At 47.9% G+C, this 21,316-nt stretch overlaps 1 long non-coding RNA gene across 4 annotated transcripts in view; it reads right to left on the bottom strand.

Annotated features, from left to right (window-relative positions):
- LOC134928029 (uncharacterized) overlaps positions 1–21,316 on the bottom strand; it is a 495,002-nt gene that overhangs the window by 22,593 nt on the left and 451,093 nt on the right. The gene's annotated exons all lie outside the window — the stretch shown is intronic.

Here is a 21,316-nt window from a genome sequence, read left to right as displayed (position 1 = left end):
TAACAGAATTTGGAAGTCTGCATGACATACAGTTTTTCAGGAATCTACTAATTATTTCCTTACAGACCGAAGCAAAGATTTTCCCAATTCATGTGTACGCCCACATACCATATATTACTGTATGCATGTTTCCCACAACAGCACTCAACAAATGATATAGTAATTATTCTGTATTTCCTTCTCCTCTACCCTGCAGTAACACACAATCTGTAATGTAAAGTACATGGTCAGCATTATTTAAGAATAAAATAGTAATAATGACCAATATCCCTTGGGTTTGCCTGCTTTTCAGAAATACCAAATGAATCAGCATGAATCTATTTTTTGCAATAAGGCACTGTTGGAATTGGATTACCTTCATATGACCCTCCCTTAGGGCATCTACATTTGCAAATGTAACACAATTAGCAATGCCTATTAGAGTCAGGATTAAAGTGGTTAAAAGCCAGTTAGTGTCCCAAGTGAGGTTATGGCAGTGAATCTGTAATGTTATAGAACATTCAATCACAAAACTAGAAGCTTTAATTGCCCTTGAGCCATACATTTGATAGCACATTATGCAATAAGTATGCTGTACATTTTCGCAGTAAATAACTATACATGCTCTTAGAGCTCACTTATTCCAGAACGTGTGCTTACAGTGCTTTGTAACCACACATTCTGCAGCCAGTAATATGCAGTCATTGTTGATTAGAAGTTGATTAGTAATTGTTCAGTAACTATCCTTATATAACTTTATCAGCTTCCCAAAGGGATCCGTTCAGTTTATGCTATGTCCACTACACTGATTTGTGTCCATCTGTTCAATGTACATTAGCAGAGTTTTTCCCAGTTGTCATTGATTTTCCCAAAAATCATTACATCCTTGCAGTTCATCTTTACGTCTCCAACTCACACTGCCATGTTAATTAGATTGCAAGCTCTAGCACACTTTGCAACATTTCAAACTGGAAAAGTTAAAGTAAGTGTAGACAGACACATTTTGTTAAACACAAACACTAGCAGATGGCATTTATTACAGGAAAAAATAACCCACAATCTCAAAATACAATAACATTCACAACCTTGCTAGACATAGGACAGATGGTGATTTAGTGAGAAATCAGTCACTGCTGGGATTGAAGATAAGTGTATACTGTATGTACTGTACAACATCATAGGTGATATATGGCCCAATTACTGTATGCAGTGTACGTAACTCCAAAAACAACATGATGCCCTAAATGCTCCCCTCCTGATGCACCATCACCCTTGCCCACTTCCAGCCTCTTGCCTTGTGTGGAGTTGGCAGGAAGGGGAGGAGCAAATTACAAGTTTGGACATGATTGACACTTAGCTTTGAGAGTCAGCTTTAGTGATGTTATTGTCTTATTTTTGGATGAATAGGAAAATCCTATGACTGGCATCTAAGCAGTCCTGCACCCCTGCACAATGATGATATCTGGGTCACTGCATAATGTGGGGATGGCCATGAAGATGTGACTCATATGATCAGGCCCTCTATAGCTGGCAAATTGCATCATCAAGGTCTCACTTCAAAGACAGAGAAACAGTATCCAGAAGATAAGCCTACTCTATGAGGACAGCCTAAAATTTGTCAGTCTCTACAAAATTTTGGCAGAGTATGCAAGTGTAATTAGTGAGTTCTTGTGAATGTTATGAGAAAATGTACATGATCCATGAAGAGGCACTCTCCTTTTCTCTTAACTCACATGTGTAAATGTTTTTAAAATCCACATAAATAACAGATCATTTGGATCTGTGTCAGCCTCAACTTCAGATCAGGTTAGAGTTGTTTTCATTGGTGTGCAAAAGTCCTTTCTGCCAACACAGACTGCCAGGTAACATGGGTCCTCTTGACATCCATTTATTTAGCCAACCTAATAGCAGGAGTGCAGCGAGGGGAAGGGTGGAGCCAAGGTATGTGCACCAGGTGACAGAAGGGTGGCGGTGCTGGCAAAAAAGACTGTTCTTGGCAGACCAGTTATCGCCTGAGTTTATTTTTAGCAATGTTTCTTTTGTTTGGTGGAGTTTGGGGGCAGGAAAGAGAGAAAGCAGTTGCAACAGAAAAGCTGGAGAGGCATTGAAATTAGTAAGAAGAATAGTGGTACTGTGCTATCCATTTAGCATAGTGGAAAAACATCAGATTCATGGTGGGCGGAGCTCACCTCAGAATGCAGACAGGGTGGGATCCCCAGCTAGAACAGACCAGAAAGACTGGGCACCTGAAAAGTCAGTATTTTGCCAATCCTTTCCATCTTCCTCGCCCACAGCAAGCAGAAGCGAAGGCTCAACACCAGAGAGTACAGATTACTATATGTCACCTCACTTATCGCATACAGTGCTTATACCTATCATCAGAGGACATTCCTGCAAATCACTGGTAGACCAGAGAAGTAGACTCATAATTTGACAATGTAAACCCATACCCTGGAGATACTTTATGTATTGTTACCACCAACTAAGGCCACCATTTTGTTATCAGTCTATGCTGTTTTCATTTAGTTTCCACTTGTTTACTAGTTTTCAGATTTAAATGACATAACCATATATGACACATTAGACATAGATTATCATGTTACATAAATAAATTGTATGTATTCATTATTTTTCCTGAGTTGCATGTTCTAAGGAATATCCATGCACCATACCACTGAAACTGTGTCTGCTGAGACATCAGTACTGACCTGGATCTTTAATTTATGGTTGTTTTTATTTCATTTTATTTTGATTTTAATCAAATATTTGTGTCTGTGTACCAAATACTACCTTAGATTGTTAAGAGCTGCTGCATCCATTGAGGGTGCCCGGTTGTTGATAGGTCATATCAGCCACTCTGCTCGATGGTTCTGGGGGTTTCTAGGAACTGGCAGCTGCAGTGGTTCTGCTGGGATGCTAGCTCAGTACTTGCAGATTAGCAGCTTCTACTGTATTTATTCTGCAAATAGGGGCTGGTCTCTGTGGAAGCTTCCAGTTGGTCTCTGATGCTGTTAAAAACCAGCAAGTCCCACACAGCCTCATCAGTTATAGCTGCTTGCAATGGTGTCTTGCTACTTGGTCCTGTTCCTGTGCTCCTGATATCCTGGCCTGCCGTTGCTGTGTGCGTCCTAATTGTGCCTTTAGTGCCTCAAATTGCCTGTTTGATTTGGAAACTATCAGCCCTGGTTTTGGAGCTCTGTTTAACCAATGCACTGCTGCAAACTCCATCTGTTAGCTATTACCATCTCTCCCTGTTAACCATGGCACTACTACAAAATCCCATCTGTCAGATACTGTTGTCTCAGGGTCAGGGCCGGCTCCAGGCCTACTAGCACCCTGTGCGAGAAAATGTAAAAGCGCCCCCCAACCCCTATGCGCGCGCCGAAGGTGCGCGCGCTTCGGGGAAAGTGGGCGTGGCCTCCTGGGAAAGTGGGTGTGGCCTCGTAACTTCATATTATTAAACTATAAATAAATATATTTTTTCACACCCCCTCTATGCACACAATTAGCAGCCTTATGCAGAACAGCCACAGTAGTGTTCCTTACACACAATGTCTCCAGTGTAGTGCCAGCTACACATGACATGCCCCGCAGCAGTGCCAGCTACACATGACATGCCCCGCAGCAGTGCCAGCTACACATGACATGCCCCACAGCAGTGCCAGCTACACATGACATGCCCCGCAGCAGTGCCAGCTACACATGACATGCCCCTCAACAGTGCCAGCTACACACAATAGACCCTCAGCAGTGCCAGCTACACATGATAGTGTTCACGTTTTAGGGCAGGGTGCTGATCACAAGGAGGGCACATTTTTAAGTAAGGAGGGCAAAATGATGTACATACTGTAATGCTTGGTGCTCCTCCACCCACATGCTGAAGCAGGGACAGTGCGCGCCGAAGGCGTGCAGCAAAAATTTAGGGCCGTTGCTTCGTGGGGAAGGTGCATGACCACAGAGTAGTGGCAATTCGCATTACACCACATAGTAGTGCAGCTAATACACATTGCACCAGGTAGAACCTCCTATACACTTTGCGCCAGGCAGAGCACGTTAGACACTTTGCGCCAGGCAGAGCACGATAGACACTTTGCGCCATGCAGAGCACGATAGACACTTTGCGCCAGGCAGCGCACGATAGACACTTTGCGCCAGGCAGCGCACGATAGACACATTGCCTAGCCACAGACGCCTAGTAGATACACTACATGATATGCCCCCCAGCAGTGCCAGCTACACGTGACATGCCCCCCAGCAGTGCCAGCTACACGTGACATGCCCCCCAGCAATGCCAGCTACACGTGACATACCCCCCAGCAGTGCCAGCTACACGTGACATGCCCCCCAGCAGTGCCAGATACATAAATGGCCACACAGTGCAGATATGCCCCCAGTGCCAGATACATAAATGCCCCCACAATGCCAGATACATAAATGACCACACAATGCCAGATACATAAGTGCCCCCACAGTGCCAGATGCATCAATGACCCCACAGTGCCAGATACATAAGTGCCAGATACATAAATGCCCCCAGTGCCACAAAACATAAATGCCCCCACAGTGCCAGATAAATAAATGCCCGCCGTGCCACAAAACATAAAAGCCCCCACAGTGCAGATATGCCCCCACAGTGCCAGATACATAAATGCCCCCAGTGCCAGAAACATAAATGCCCCCACAGTGCAGATATGCCCCCACAGTGCCAGAAAAATAATGCCCCCACAGTGCAGATATGCCCCCACAGTGCCAGAAAAATAATGCCCCCACAGTGCAGATATGCCCCCACAGTGCCAGAAAAATAATGCCCCCACAGTGCAGATATGCCCCCACAGTGCAGATATGCCCCCACAGTGCCAGAAAAATAATGCCCCCAGTGCAGATATGCCCCCACAGTGCCAGAAAAATAATGCCCCCACAGTGCCAGAAAAATAATGCCCCCACAGTGCAGATATGCCCCCACAGTGCCAGAAAAATAATGCCCCCACAGTGCCAGAAACATAATGCCCCCACAGTGCAGATATGCCCCCACAGTGCCAGAAAAATAATGCCCCCACAGTGCAGATATGCCCCCACAGTGCCAGAAAAATAATGCCCCCACAGTGCAGATATGCCCCCACAGTGCCAGAAAAACAATGCCCCCACAGTGCCAGAAAAATAATGCCCCCACAGTGCAGATATGCCCCCACAGTGCCAGAAAAATAATGCCCCCACAGTGCCAGAAAAATAAACGGCCCCACACAGTGCCAGACAGATTTTAACTTACCTGTCTGTCACTGACACTGCGGTGCTGCTGAGAGCCGGGAACACTGCTGTGGGCGGGCCGCGGACGGAGGAACAAAACTGTGTGCGCGCTATGCACGCTGCGCGGCGCCGGCGTCCAACGTCAGACGCCGGCGCCGCACAGCGCGCTGCATAGCGCGCACACAAGCGGCCGGGAGTCGGAGTCGGACACACAGAGGCTGGCTCCAGGCAGGAAAATGGCGGCCGCAGCGTGCGGCGCCCTGTAAGAGTGGCGCCCCGCGCGGCCGCTCTAGTCGAACATGCCTGGAGCCGGCCCTGCTCAGGGTTACCCTGGGTTTATTCAGCCCTGCTGCAAATATCACCATAAGATACACCAGCTGCTATATTATCATTGTTAGCTGCTAGACCTCAGTCCTGCTTCATATTATCCAGTATCTACCTGCTTTAGCGCACCTTTTGCAACCACCCTTTATATAAGCCCAACCTGTCCAGAGTTTAAGACCTGTGGCATTCTAAGAACTGGTGAGTGTATCTAACTCTAAGGGAATAATGGTTGGTTGTTACAGGCAGAAGACCTCTCTAATGTGGCTCTTGGGGTCTTATACTGTATAATTATTCAGGTGTATCAAAACATAGATATTAAGTTTGGAGATGATATTGTGTCTCTATTAGTGCTGCAAGTATGGTGGTACGGGGCGGTACTGTGTACCGGCAAGAAATTGCCAGCCGGTACGCTGCCAGCCCGACCCCATGCTTGCAGCCGCTGCTGTTTTGTGTGTGAGGGAAGGAGAGTGCAGTGCGCGCCTCTCCTGTCCCTCAGTTCTCATCCGGTCTCCAGTGGCGACATGTCTCTCAAGTGCCACTTCATGAGCCAATCACAGCTCACGGACTGGCAGCTGCAGCTCCTGATTGGCTGCTGGTCCGCAAGCTCTGGCTCACGAACCAGCGCCCCATTTCAGAGAAATGCCACCGGAGACTTGTTGAGCACTGAGGGTTAGGGGAGGCACGCGCTGCGCTCGCCTACCCTCACACACAGTAGCGTTGAGCGGGGGTGCGTATGTGTACCTGGCACTGGGGGGGGCATATGTGTACCTGGCACTGGGGGGTATATAGACATACCACTGCTCCACTTGTTGGACCATGTTCAGTCCCTAACAGGCCACTGGACTGCCTTAATACTATCCCACTGATGCGAGAGGGGAAGCATTGGGTGCGCCCACAGCTGCCCCTTTACTAGGGTCTTGGTTCATGGTCTGTTTGGATCAATTACTTTCTGGTGTCCATCTGGTACAGCAGTCACCCTTACCCACAGGGCGCCAGCGTGCGGCCCGTAGAAGAGTGTTCATCAGTTTCCTGTGTTACTGTGACTTGCACAGGCCACACTACTGATCTAGTCTCTGTTCTGACTAGTAGCAAGTCTCTTTGCCATGAAGCTTGTGGGGAGTCCTAGGAGTCACTGTTGCTGTGATGGGAGGAGTTCCTCCACATGGCAGCCAGTTACCATTGTTCCCTCATCGCATGTGGTGTCAAGGTCTTCCCCTGCAAACAAACTGGCTTATGAGGTGACTAAGTTGGTTGCTCTGCTGGTGCCCATTTTCACCACTGTAGCAAGAGGTGAGGGTTCTGGCACAGGGTCTGGCATAGTGCCTGTTTCCTCGCCATTAGAATAATTTGCACCTATAGACTCTCAATTTGTGCAGACTTTAAGTCAGACGTTGCGAGAACAGGTGCCTAAAAATGATGCTCCCGCTGCCATTACTCCCACAATTTCTACTTACAGCACCTTGCTTTCTGCTCCACTGTTCTTCTTACTAATTCCGATGCCTCTCTAGCTTTTTCTATTGCAGACAACAATGGCCGGCCCAATGGAAGGTCCTAGCTCCATCAGTCGCACAAGGATTCGCAGCTCGTGGGGTCTCCAATATGGACAGTGAGTAGTCAGTTTCTACTGACTCTGATTGTCATGCACATGTTACTGTAGCTCTGTATGTTCTGAGGTTTCAGACCATAGGTCATGGTTAGCAAAGTTCTGCTAGGCATAAGTCCACTTCACCTTCCCCTAACTGCAAGCGGCACCAGTGCTACTGTGATTTGAATTCTACTTATGGGTCACTATCTTGGGAAATCAGATATATCTAGTTGCTCCCATTACTGGGGTTACTGCAGGAGGTCAGGATATCTCATAAGGGCCAAATGCAATAGGGTCTGAGTTTTCAAAATGTGCAAGTTTAGCGCTAAGCTCACACATTTTGTAAACTCGATCATAGGGTCTACGAACATGAAACCTTGCATGTTTTTTGGTCTCCTACAGCTCGCACATTTCAAACTTCAATTCAAATGTATGTTTTATATAGGAAAACATACAACTCGGTCAATGTAATTAGGTTTGAGTTGTAAACTCGAATCTAAAACATGACCAAAAACTTGCCTATAAATAGACCAGCTTTTTATAGGAGAGTTTGACAGAAGCATGCACAGATCAGTGAGATTAGTACATGCTTCTGTCTGCAAAAGCTTAGAAAAAAATTAAAAAGTAAAAAAGAAATGACGTGGGGAAGAGGTAGGGGTCTCCCATATTTTTAAACCTAGCTTCAGGCTCCACTAGCCAGGGAGGTATTGCCACTGCCTGGGGACATTCTTATATTAGTCCCAGCAGCCATAGCATTACCCCCATCAACTAGTCAGGCCTGGGAGGGGATACCTGGGGGAGTGGGAACCTTTACCAATAAAGGGCACTCAAGGCCAGAGCTGATGCCCAAGGCTATCCTTGGCACCCCTGGGCAGTGGGTGTAGAGTTGATAGCTTTCAAGTGTAACAGTTAGAAATAATATTGTCTTTTTACAGTAGAACTACAGGTCCGAGCATGCCTCCCCCACCATGCTGGTACTTGGAGAACCACAAGTATCAGCATGCAGGGCATTAAAAGGCACACTGGTACCTGTAGTCCTACTGTAAAAATAATATTAAAATAAAGACAAGACACACACACTGTGAAAGTATAACTTTAATAAAATAGACATGCACACTCACACTCATACAATCACACATACTTACCTACATTCCTTGTAGCCATTCATGTCCACTGTAACTGTAAACAAAAAAAATCCATACTCACCTATTCTAGTGTAGATCACGTCCTCTTTGTTCCATGTAGACATCCCATGGGTTAAAAAAAATTGGTCACCCAGTACCAAGGTGAACCGAAGATCAGCTTGTATTTTCATATGCAGCCCCTCTAAGTGAATGCCAGGTTCTGGGTGACTGCTGTCACTAAGACACCTGGCAGCCAATCAGCGTGGGCCTCTGTAGGAGTTTTGCGCTGATTGGCTCAGTGCGGCTGGACTGTCACTCAAAGTTTCCTCCTTAGACTGTAATGGTGAGAATTCTCCAGTGTAGTGAATGGTGGGAACCACTACATTATGTGGTTAACCACAAGGATAATAGAGGTGAACCCCAAACGTGCCCCCAAGCTGTGGCATTACCTCCTGAACTAGTGGAGCCTGGTGCTGGTTTCAAAATTACGGGAGACCCATAGGTATGTGTAGGGCCAGAGACGGGTGTGTCGCTCTGGGACTTCCCTCCTAATGGAATTATGGACTACCCCCCCTCCAGGATATAGACTGCTTCCCTGGACAGTTCAGGTGAGCAGTATGTGCCCCAGAGCAAGGGGTGGAGGATGTAGTCTGTGACAGGTAATAAGACATGGAGGGCTTAGTTTACCATGCGACTGGTCCCAGGACGTTATCACTGACTAACAGTAGTTTAAGAACTGTGCAGGCAATAGGTAACAGTGCAGGCAATGGGTAAGAGTGATCACCAGATTATGTTTTCATTTGTTTGAGTTACACAGCACTTCAGCCTCGGATTGATGGCATGTAGCAGACATCTGCGGATGGCTTCCCCATCACTAAATACCAGTTTTGTTGGGTACTGAAGGAATGCATCCATTTGTTGAGCTTTCATCTTGGGGATTTCAGCCTCCAAATATTCAAAATATGTGCCGCCATGTCAGCTACTTCAGCAGGTTTGTCAGCTTTGGAAATCAAAGCGATCGGCTAGTGGAAATCTAATACAGGTTGAGTATCCCATATCCAAATATTCCGAAATACGGAATATTCCGAAATACGGACTTTTTTGAGTGAGAGTGAGATAGTGAAACCTTTGTTTTTTGATGGCTCAATGTACACAAACTTTGTTTAATACACAAAGTTATTAAAAATATTGTATTAAATGACCTTCGGGCTGTGTGTATAAGGTGTATATGAAACATAAATGAATTGTGTGAATGTACACACACTTTGTTTAATGCACAAACTTATAAAAAATATTGTCTAAAATTACCTTCAGGCTGTGTGTATAAGTTGTATATGTAACATAAATGCATTCTGTGCTTATGTTTAGGTCCCATCACCATGATATCTCATTATGGTATGCAATTATTCCAAAATACGGAAAAATCCGATATCCAAAATACCTCTGGTCCCAAGCATTTTGGATAAGGGATACTCAACCTGTATTTATAAGTTATACAATTACATTGTGCTAGTTATTTAGTCCTAACTTGAGGATTAGTCACTCGTCACCAATGGTGAGGTTCCATTAGGAATTTAGTTTTTCCTGCTAGTTTTACTTAACTTGCGGCTTTATGCAACTTTGGCATGTTTTTTGTTTTGCCTCAGGTAATGTTATGACATTCCCTCCCCTCTCCCCTCATATGCCCCGCATTCTTACTCATTCTTCTAGGTCAAATATTTCTGGTTAGGTAAGTTGTGGTTACCTTGTTTAGCATCTATTGTAATTCTGGTTTACTAACATTGTCTTTATGCTTTGTTACATGTGCAAGATTGGATGACAAATTTGCTATTATTGATGTTGCTATTTTCCCTGAAGTTTGTGATTTTAGGTGGTTGGGTGTATGTGTTGGTAATGCCTTTGGCCTTCATTGTTACAGCATAGTTTTGTTTTCCACTGATGGAGCTTGTGCATTTGAAAACACCATAATTAAGGACTTTTCAAACCTGCCCATTTTTTTTAGTTGATTGGCCACCGTCGGCATGTTTGTCACTGTCGCCAGAGTATTATGCCATTGGCTGTGGTCTGTAGGAAGCTTAATAATGCTATGGGGAGTCAGTTTGTGGAGTTGTTGGATAGTGTTGCTGTCCGTCATCCACCGATCAGGTTTGGGGATAGTGATTTGTTTCAGTCTGTTGGCATTTACCTGACACTGGAGGGATTTTCCTGTTTTTAGAAGGCTTAGGGTTTGACACGTGTTGCTATTTTTAATATGGTGGTGGCTTAGGTTAGTTAACCTCATGTGGTGGGAATGAATGACTGCAGGGTACTGTCTTGTCATTAGATCTTGCGGTGCTCTATCTCCACCAATCCATAGGTTAGGCTGATTCTACCCTACTGGGATCAGCGGCACCATTGGTCCAGGTGGGCCTTGCAATTTTTATTAACGGGGGGGGGGGGGGAATTGGATACCTAAAGTGAGAATGATGGAGGGCTAAAGGCCACCACCTTGGTGTGTTGTAACTGACAGGTTGGTTACTGCTGGGAGTAGGCTGTTCTTTCTTTCACCACCGTACTACCCCATTTCCATTTAACCAGGGGGTGGAGAACCTCCGGCCCGCGGGCCGTTTGGTCCGGCCCACCAGGTTGTGTCAGTGAGACACGCTGCCGCTCAGTCGGGCGGCAGCGTGTCTCAGCTGTCAGAGCAGGGAGACGGAGGAGAGCGCGGCTGTAGAATGGGACCAGCGGCGTGTAGTACTTCAAACCAGCCGCCGGTCCGTGAGCCAATCAGAGCTCGCGGACCGGCAGCCAATCAGGAGCCGCGGCTGCCGGTCCGCAAGCTCTGATTGGCTCTCGAACTGGCGGCTGATTTGAAGTACTACACGCCGCCGCTTTCACCCGACAGCCTCGCTCTCCTCCGTCGCGTCCACGGTAAGCAGCACGGAGGGGAGAGGGGAGGGCATTTGTATACCTGGCACTGTGGGGGCTGTATACCTGGCACTGTGGGGGGTATTTGTATACCTGGCACTGTGGGGGCTGTATACCTGGCACTGTGGGGGGCATTTGTATACCTGGCACTGTGGGGGAATCTGTATACCTGGCACTGTGGGGGCTGTATACCTGGCACTGTGGGGGGTATTTGTATACCTGGCACTGTGGGGGGCATTTGTATACCTGGCACTGTGGGGGAATCTGTATACCTGGCACTGTGGGGGCTGTATACCTGGCACTGTGGGGGGTATTTGTATACCTGGCACTGTGGGGGGCATTTGTATACCTGGCACTGTGAGGGGCATTTGTATACCTGGCACTGTGAGGGGCATTTGTATACCTGGCACTGTGAGGGGCATTTGTATACCAGGCACTGTGGGGGGTATTTGTATACCTGGCACTGTGAGGGGCATTTGTATACCTGGCACTGTGGGGGCATCTGTATACCTGGCACTGTGGGGGAATCTGTATACCTGGCACTGTGGGGGCATCTGTATACCTGGCACTGTGGGGGGTATTTGTATACCTGGCACTGTGGGGGGCATTTGTATACCTGGCACTGTGGGGGGCATTTGTATACCTGGCACTGTGGGGGGCATTTGTATACCTGGCACTGTGGGGGGTATTTGTATACCTGGCACTGTGAGGGGCATTTGTATACCTGGCACTGTGGGGGCATCTGTATACCTGGCACTGTGGGGGCATCTGTATACCTGGCACTGTGAGGGGCATCTGTATACCTGGCACTGTGAGGGGCATTTGTATACCTGGCACTGTGGGGGCAATTGTGGATCTGGCACCGCACTATTGGGGGCATATGTGTATCACGTCCCATTTTAACTGGCACACCCATTTTTTTGGCGCGTGCGCGCCTCCGCCGCGCACACACAGTAACTCTAAGGGGCAGACCTACTGGGGGGCAGGGTCATTTTTTAAGTTGAAAATTTTTGTATGGCCCCCGAAGGATTTTATAAATATCCAAATGGCCCTCGGTAGAAAAAAGGTTCCCCACCCCTGCATTAAACAATAATTTAAATAACTAAAAAGCTGAAACTTTTTCCCCGCCAATACTTGTACATGTCATCATTTTACATAGTTAGTTATGTTTGTTAAGTGTCTGGGAAGTTTTGGTTGGAAGCAGCTGATAAGTAGTATGGGTAAGGTAATGTAGTATAGGAGGCAATAATTTTCTTTGAGTCTTGAGACGGTGGAAACTTCATGCTCCACTTAAAAATAAAGACTTCCCAGAACCAATTAATAAATCTAGAATGTTCTGTCACCTTAATGTAACAGTACTAAAACTGGGGTTTACCCTCAAGCTACAAATGTCTCAGTCTTTAAATGTTGACACCTGTATTGGAACAAGTTGTGGGGAAGGAAGGGGGGTGCAGTGGTTGATGCCCTGATGCCCAGATGCATCCTTGCCCAGGATGACCAAAATGCTACCTTCACCCCTGTATTAAAAGGTAGATGTATTTTCCTGGCAGTACAAGATTGCTAAATGCAAATTAAATGGATCTCCTACTTTGCCCATTATCAAGGCGAAGCAGTGCAAATTATTCCAGGAATGTACTATAAATACATTTACATACGAGGTAAAGTGTTCTCATCTTTTGAGTAATTCCAGCAGGCTCTGTACTTCCAATAGTGACCGGTGCATGCAGGAGTATCGCGCATGTGCCAGTATCTTCTATTCAGCTGCACCTACAGTGGCACCAGTGTGAGTGTGCATGCGGGAGATACTTGGAACATATACACAGGGGCGTAGCTAGGGGTTTTGGCTCATGGGGCAAATTGAAAAGACCCCCCACTCTTCAGCTGCTCTCTTGAGGGCAGGGAGGCCCGGGGCATTGTTGGCTGATTTGGCAGTGATTGTGAGGGCTCATCGCTATGGGCCGCAGGCATGAGCATGCATTATATGCCTGTGGCCCTCCTGGTAAAGCCCTACTGGCCCAGCCCACCACAGGGAGGAGTAGAGATGGTACGGAATGGGAGGAACCCTCCTCTTCTTCTACGGCCAGACCACCTCCTGCTGCCTCTTTCACCTTGGTAGGGCATTGCCTTGGCTGGCGGCGCCAGGGACGTGCAGTCAGGGGAGGCAGGGGAGGCAGTGCCTCCCCTGTCATTAATGATTATAATAGTACAAAGCACATACTTATGACACATATTATATGTCATAAGTATGTACTTTAACTTTTTATGTTAATCATTTTTTAGTTTGTAAAAAAAAAAACAGTCTACATGTGTTTCGGAGGCACCGCTCTCGGTGCCTCCCGCTGTGTATGTGAAAGGGGCGGAAGCAGGGGGCGGGGCCAGGAATCAGGCTGTAAAAGCCCATTAGAAAAAGCCTTGCAAGCGGCACCTAATAGAAGTGCCTCTTTGGCCCTGTCACTGAGTCTCATTATGATTGGGCAATGGGCAGGGCACTGACTGCCTCGAACCTCCCCACCACGCCGAGCTTACACCAATTTTGGCCCACCCCTTACCCCTGTCGCCGCCACTCATAGGCGTACACACGGGGGTGCCTTATGTCCGGCTGCCAGCACCCTCCCCACACTTGCCTGTAATAATTGCTGAGTGGCCAATCCCCTCCAGCGGCGCCCGGTAATTCAGCATTACTGGCCAGCCACCCGGCTGGTCTGGCCAGGGACACCGAAAGGTACCGTACTGAGTAGTTGAGGCCGGGCTGCCTGCTCATTACAGTTGGTGCACCGCAGGCATACATGGAAAGACAGCATTACGGCGCCACCGTCATTTCAAATCTGGCGCTAATTAGGAGCCGCCGCTGTGGACAGCGCCAGACTGCAAATGATGGCAGCGCTGTGTCGCTGTCTCTCCATGAGCGCCCACCAGACCAGGCACCAAATTCACACCTGCTGTTGCTGTGGATGTTGGGGTGGTGGCTGCCGAGCCCAGCAGACACCGCTGACATGGTCTGCAGGTGGAGTAAAAATGGTAACCTGCCTCCTAGTGCTGCTCAATAGCTGGAACCAGGTGCTGGACTCCCAGCTGCTGCACAACCTCACTGTGTGTGGTAAGTACTACAAGTACCAGCATGCCACCCATCAGAAGTTAATAATAGTGCAGCTGGGGTGGGGATGATGACTCTGCGACAGGACCTACCAGTGGGGTGTACAGTACAGGCCACTGCCGGGGTAGGGTAGTGTAGGTGTTTGACGTGCACTGGGGGTACTGGAACAGGTACCTGTCAGAGGTTAATTTATATTGTTACTGCCTATATGCAGGGCATTTGTTGTGTTCCTACTGGGCTCTTGACTTAGTTGGTAGTGCAAAGCCTGCAAGGTATTCTTTTACTTCAAGTTCCTCCTCTGTTTTTTTATGTATTAAATGACAGTCGAATAGTATATTTTTGAAAATGTGTATTCCAGATCCTGAGGCTCATTACGATTGGGCAGTGGGCAGGCAACAATAGCCACCTTCCCACCCCGCCGAACTTACACTAGTGGTGGCCGATAGTGAAGCCCCCCCCCCTCCCCTTACCCCCTGTCGCCGCCGCTGGAGTTTACAGCCGCAGCATAGAGTCTCCCTCTATGCGGCGGCTCTAAACGCCAGCAGCAGCAGGACTGCAACAGAGATCAAGCCCCTTCCCAGGGCTGCCCACCGCCGCTGACTGTCACACAGGGAATTGGGACAGACAGCGTCAGCATGCTCAGGGGAATGTCTGTGGGCTGCAGCCTGCAAACTTTGCCCGTCACCAGTGATGAGGAGGGCAGCCAGGAAACATGAACAGCTTTATGTACAGCTCAGCTGGTGCAGAGGTGCGGCCCCGGCCCCACACCTAACCCGATCGCAGGCCAAGTCTACGCTCCCCTGGACTACGCAGAGAACAGACTGGTGCGAGCTACCGGAGGAGCAGAACCCATAACTTCCACTCAGGCTGTCCGTCCTGTGTGAGCTTGCATGAAAGGAGCAATGGTAGCCAGGACCCGGGAGCTGCCTAAGAGGAGGTGAGATCCTATACTGACCACTTTTTCCCACCACTACTCCCATCCTGCCCCCCTTCTATTACTCTATGCATGTCCCCCTATTCTGCACTACTGTTACTCCAATCCTGTCCCCCTCTCTCCACCACTACTTCCATCCCACCCCCTGCTCTCCACTACTACTCCCAGTCTGCCCACCTGCTCCTCCTCCCTCTCTCCAGTCTCCCCCATTCCTCCTCTCTGCCATCTCCCTCTATTCCACTCTCTCTCCTGTTTCCACACTACTCCTCTTTCCCGTATACCCCTATTTCTCCTCTCTCTTTGCCATCTCCTTTATTCCTCCTCTCCCATCTCCCTATTTTCCTTCTCTCTCTTCCTTCTGCCCTTATTCCGTCCCTCTTCATTCTCACCCTATTACTCTCTGTCTACCATCTCCCCCATTCCTCCTCTCTCCCTCTGCGTTGTCTCCCACCTATTCCTCCTCTCTCTCTCTGCCATCTCCCGCTATTCCTACTAGAAATGAGCGGGTTCGGTTTCTCTGAATCCGAACCCGCCCGAACTTCATGGTTTTTTTCACGGGTCCGAGCAGACTCGGATCCTCCCGCCTTGCTCGGTTAACCCGAGCGCGCCCGAACGTCATCATGACGCTGTCGGATTCTCGCGAGACTCGGATTCTATATAAGGAGCCGCGCGTCGCCGCCATTTTCACACGTGCATTGAGATTGATAGTGAGAGGACGTGGCTGGCGTCCTCTCCATTTAGATTATAAGAGAGAGAGATTTACTGGAGCTTAGGACTAGGAGGAGTACTGTAGAAGTGTAGAGAGTGCAGAGAGTTTACTAGTGAGTGACCACCAGACAGTGCAGTTTATTTAATATATCCATTCTCTGCCTGAAAAAAGCGATACACACAGTGACTCAGTCACATACCATATCTGTGTGCACTGCTCAGGCTCAGCCCAGTGTGCTGCATCATCTATATATATTATATATCTGTCTGACTGCTCAGCTCACACAGCTTATAATTGTGGGGGAGACTGGGGAGCACTGCAGTGCCAGTTATAGGTTATAGCAGGAGCCAGGAGTACATAATATTATATAGTGAGTGACCACCAGACAGTGCAGTTTATTTATATATCCGTTCTCTGCCTGAAAAAAGCGATACACACAGTGACTCAGTCACATACCATATCTGTGTGCACTGCTCAGGCTCAGCCCAGTGTGCTGCATCATCTATATATATTATATATCTGTCTGACTGCTCAGCTCACACAGCTTATAATTGTGGGGGAGACTGGGGAGCACTGCAGTGCCAGTTATAGGTTATAGCAGGAGCCAGGAGTACATAATATTATATTAAAATTAAACAGTGCACACTTTTGCTGCAGGAGTGCCACTGCCAGTGTGACTGACCAGTGACCTGACCACACTGACCACCAGTATAGTTAGTAGTATACTTATATTGTGATTGCCTGAAAAAGTTAAACACTCGTCGTGTGACTTCACTTGTGTGTTGTTGTTTTTTTTATTCTATAAAAATAAAACTCATTCTGCTGATAGACAGTGTCCAGCAGGTCCGTCATTATATAATATATAATATATACCTGTCCGGCTGCAGTAGTGATATATATATATTTTTTATATCATTTATCATCCAGTCGCAGCAGACACAGTACGGTAGTTCACGGCTGTGGCTACCTCTGTGTCTGCACTCGGCAGGCAGTCCGTCCATAATTGTATACCACCTAACCGTGGTTTTTTTTTCTTCTTTATACATACATACTACTACGACATCTCTTTATCAACCAGTCTATATTAGCAGCAGACACAGTACAGTACGGTAGTTCACGGCTGTGGCTACCTCTGTGTCTGCACTCGGCAGGCAGTCCGTCCATAATTGTATACCACCTAACCTTTTTCTTTGCATCATGTGCTGATTGGGGAGGGTTTTTTGGAAGGGACATCCTGCGTGACACTGCAGTGCCACTCCTAAATGGGCCCGGTGTTTGTGTCGGCCACTAGGGTCGCTAATCTTACTCACACAGTCAGCTACCTCATTGCGCCTCTTTTTTTCTTTGCGTCATGTGCTGTTTGGGGAGGGTTTTTTGGAAGGGACATCCTGCGTGACACTGCAGTGCCACTCCTAGATGGGCCCGGTGTTTGTGTCGGCCACTAGGGTCGCTAATCTTACTCACACAGCTACCTCATTGCGCCTCTTTTTTTCTTTGCGTCATGTGCTGTTTGGGGAGGGTTTTTTGGAAGGGACATCCTGCGTGACACTGCAGTGCCACTCCTAGATGGGCCCGGTGTTTGTGTCGGCCACTAGGGTCGCTAATCTTACTCACACAGCTACCTCATTGCGCCTCTTTTTTTCTTTGCATCATGTGCTGTTTGGGGAGGGTTTTTTGGAAGGGCCATCCTGCGTGACACTGCAGTGCCACTCCTAGATGGGCCCGGTGTTTGTGTCGGCCACTAGGGTCGCTAATCTTACTCACACAGCTACCTCATTGCGCCTCTTTTTTTCTTTGCGTCATGTGCTGTTTGGGGAGGGTTTTTTGGAAGGGACATCCTGCGTGACACTGCAGTGCCACTCCTAGATGGGCCCGGTGTTTGTGTCGGCCACTAGGGTCGCTTATCTTACTCACACAGCGACCTCGGTGCAAATTTTAGGACTAAAAATAATATTGTGAGGTGTGAGGTATTCAGAATAGACTGAAAATGAGTGTAAATTATGGTTTTTGAGGTTAATAATACTTTGGGATCAAAATGACCCCCAAATTCTATGATTTAAGCTGTTTTTTAGTGTTTTTTGAAAAAAACACCCGAATCCAAAACACACCCGAATCCGACAAAAAAAATTCGGTGAGGTTTTGCCAAAACGCGTTCGAACCCAAAACACGGCCGCGGAACCGAACCCAAAACCAAAACACAAAACCCGAAAAATTTCAGGCGCTCATCTCTAATTCCTACTCTCGTCTATCCCTATTCCTCCTGTGTCCATATTTCTCCTCTCTCTCCCATATCCCCATATTTCTCTGTTCTCTCTTCCATAAATTTATAAAAATTTACAATATATTAGCCGCCTGCTCATCACAAGTTTGATGAGCATGCAGGCTGCAGGCACTGGCGGCATCAGACTGAGATGCAGGTTAGCAGCTGGGTGTCGGGCAATTGATGGCGGCGATTTTGTAGGCTGTTTGCAGGGCGGCGCCCATTAGTGGCGGCAGTAGCGGGCATTGGCTCGGCGGCGGTAGATGACATCGGCGGGACTCTACAGACATTATGGCTGCAGTGCCTCACCAGCCACTGACCTCACTGCACGCCACTGGGCGGCGCCACCCTCTACCTCGGCACCCAGGGCACGTGTCCCACTCGCACCTGCTTGTTACTCCTCTGCATGTGCATGAATCCTACTCGGACATTGGATAGCGGTGCCAGAACCTACAGTACTAAAATGTTTTATGGCTGCAATGCAATGTAAGTGCATTTAACTTTAGTTAGTTTTTATTCACTTCTAGCTGAATACACGTGCTTCGCTACAGAGGTATTTCCGTGCGTATGACTTTCATTTCGAAGAACTTCCTGGTAAACTAAGATCACCCATCCCCCAGCAAGGCAGCAGCCAGCAGTACCCAGAGGGAGCAGCCCAGAGATGGAGAGGACGCCCGCTGCTGGGAACCTCCCGGGATCACCCCCTCCCCAAGCCTGACACAGCAGTCAGCGCTGGGTACATCGGCGGGGAGACTAGGGATGTGCACTTGAAATTTTTCGGGTTTTGTGTTTTGGTTTTGGGTTCGGTTCCGCGGCCGTGTTTTGGGTTCGACCGCGTTTTGGCAAAACCTCACCGAATTTTTTTTGTCGGATTCGGGTGTGTTTTGGATTCGGGTGTTTTTTTCAAAAAACCCTAAAAAACAGCTTAAATCATAGAATTTGGGGGTCATTTTGATCCCAAAGTATTATTAACCTCAAAAACCATAATTTCCACTAATTTTCAGTCTATTCTGAATACCTCACACCTCACAATATTATTTTTAGTCCTAAAATTTGCACCGAGGTCGCTGGATGACTAAGCTAAGCGACCCTAGTGGCCGACACAAACACCTGGCCCATCTAAGAGTGGCACTGCAGTGTCACGCAGGATGGCCCTTCCAAAAAACACTCCCCAAACAGCACATGACGCAAAGAAGAAAAAAAGAGGCGCAATGAGGTAGCTGTGTGAGTAAGCTAAGCGACCCTAGTGGCCGACACAAACACCTGGCCCATCTAGGAGTGGCACTGCAGTGTCACGCAGGATGGCCCTTCCAAAAAACACTCCCCAAACAGCACATGACGCAAAGAAGAAAAAAAGAGGCGCAATGAGGTAGCTGTGTGAGTAAGATAAGCGACCCTAGTGGCCGACACAAACACCTGGCCCATCTAGGAGTGGCACTGCAGTGTCACGCAGGATGGCCCTTCCAAAAAACACTCCCCAAACAGCACATGACGCAAAGAAGAAAAAAAGAGGCGCAATGAGGTAGCTGTGTGAGTAAGCTAAGCGACCCTAGTGGCCGACACAAACACCTGGCCCATCTAGGAGTGGCACTGCAGTGTCACGCAGGATGGCTCTTCCAAAAAACACTCCCCAAACAGCACATGACGCAAATAAAAATGAAAGAAAAAAGAGGTGCAAGATGGAATTGTCCTTGGGCCCTCCCACCCACCCTTATGTTGTATAAACAGGACATGCACACTTTAACCAACCCATCATTTCAGTGACAGGGTCTGCCACACGACTGTGACTGAAATGACGGGTTGGTTTGGACCCCCACCAAAAAAGAAGCAATTAATCTCTCCTTGCACAAACTGGCTCTACAGAGGCAAGATGTCCACCTCATCATCATCCTCCGATATATCACCATGTACATCCCGCTCCTCACAGATTATCAATTCGTCCCCACTGGAATCCACCATCTCAGCTCCCTGTGTACTTTGTGAGGGCAATTGCTGCTGGTCAATGTCTCCACGGAGGAATTGATTATAATTCATTTTAATGAACATCATCTTCTCCACATTTTCTGGAAGTAACCTCGTACGCAGATTGCTGACAAGGTGAGCGGCGGCACTAAACACTCTTTCAGAGTACACACTTGTGGGAGGGCAACTTAGGTAGAATAAAGCCAGTTTGTGCAAGGGCCTCCAAATTGCCTCTTTTTCCTGCCAGTATAAGTACGGACTGTCTGACGTGCCTACTTGGATGCGGTCACTCATATAATCCTCCACCATTCTTTCAATGGTGAGAGAATCATATGCAGTGACAGTAGACGACATGTCCGTAATCGTTGTCAGGTCCTTCAGTCCGGACCAGATGTCAGCATCAGCAGTCGCTCCAGACTGCCCTGCATCACCGCCAGCGGGTGGGCTCGGAATTCGTAGCCTTTTCCTCGCACCCCCAGTTGCGGGAGAATGTGAAGGAGGAGATTTTGACAGGTCGCGTTCCGCTTGACTTGACAATTTTCTCACCAGCAGGTCTTTGAACCCCAGCAGACTTGTGTCTGCCGGAAAGAGAGATCCAAGGTAGGTTTTAAATCTAGGATCGAGCACGGTGGCCAAAATGTAGTGCTCTGATTTCAACAGATTGACCACCCGTGAATCCTTGTTAAGCGAATTAAGGGCTCCATCCACAAGTCCCACATGCCTAGCGGAATCGCTCCCATTTAGCTCCTCCTTCAATGCCTCCAGCTTCTTCTGCAAAAGCCTGATGAGGGGAATGACCTGACTCAGGCTGGCAGTGTCTGAACTGACTTCACGTGTGGCAAGTTCAAAAGGTTGCAGAACCTTGCACAACGTTGAAATCATTCTCCACTGCGCTTGAGACAGGTACATTCCACCTCCTATATCGTGCTCAATTGTATAGGCTTGAATGGCCTTTTGCTGCTCCTCCAACCTCTGAAGCATATAGAGGGTTGAATTCCACCTCGTTACCACTTCTTGCTTCAGATGATGGCAGGGCAGGTTCAGGCGTTTTTGGTGGTGCTCCAGTCTTCTGTACATGGTGCCTGTACGCCGAAAGTGTCCCGCAATTCTTCTGGCCACCGACAGCATCTCTTGCACGTCCCTGTCGTTTTTTAAAAAATTCTGCACCACCAAATTCAAGGTATGTGCAAAACA

The sequence above is a fragment of the Pseudophryne corroboree genome, chromosome 5, assembly GCF_028390025.1.
Source record: "Pseudophryne corroboree isolate aPseCor3 chromosome 5, aPseCor3.hap2, whole genome shotgun sequence".
NCBI lineage: Eukaryota > Metazoa > Chordata > Amphibia > Anura > Myobatrachidae > Pseudophryne > Pseudophryne corroboree.
The sequence above is the reverse complement of the archived record's forward strand: the minus strand, read 5'-3'. Positions and strand labels throughout refer to the sequence as shown.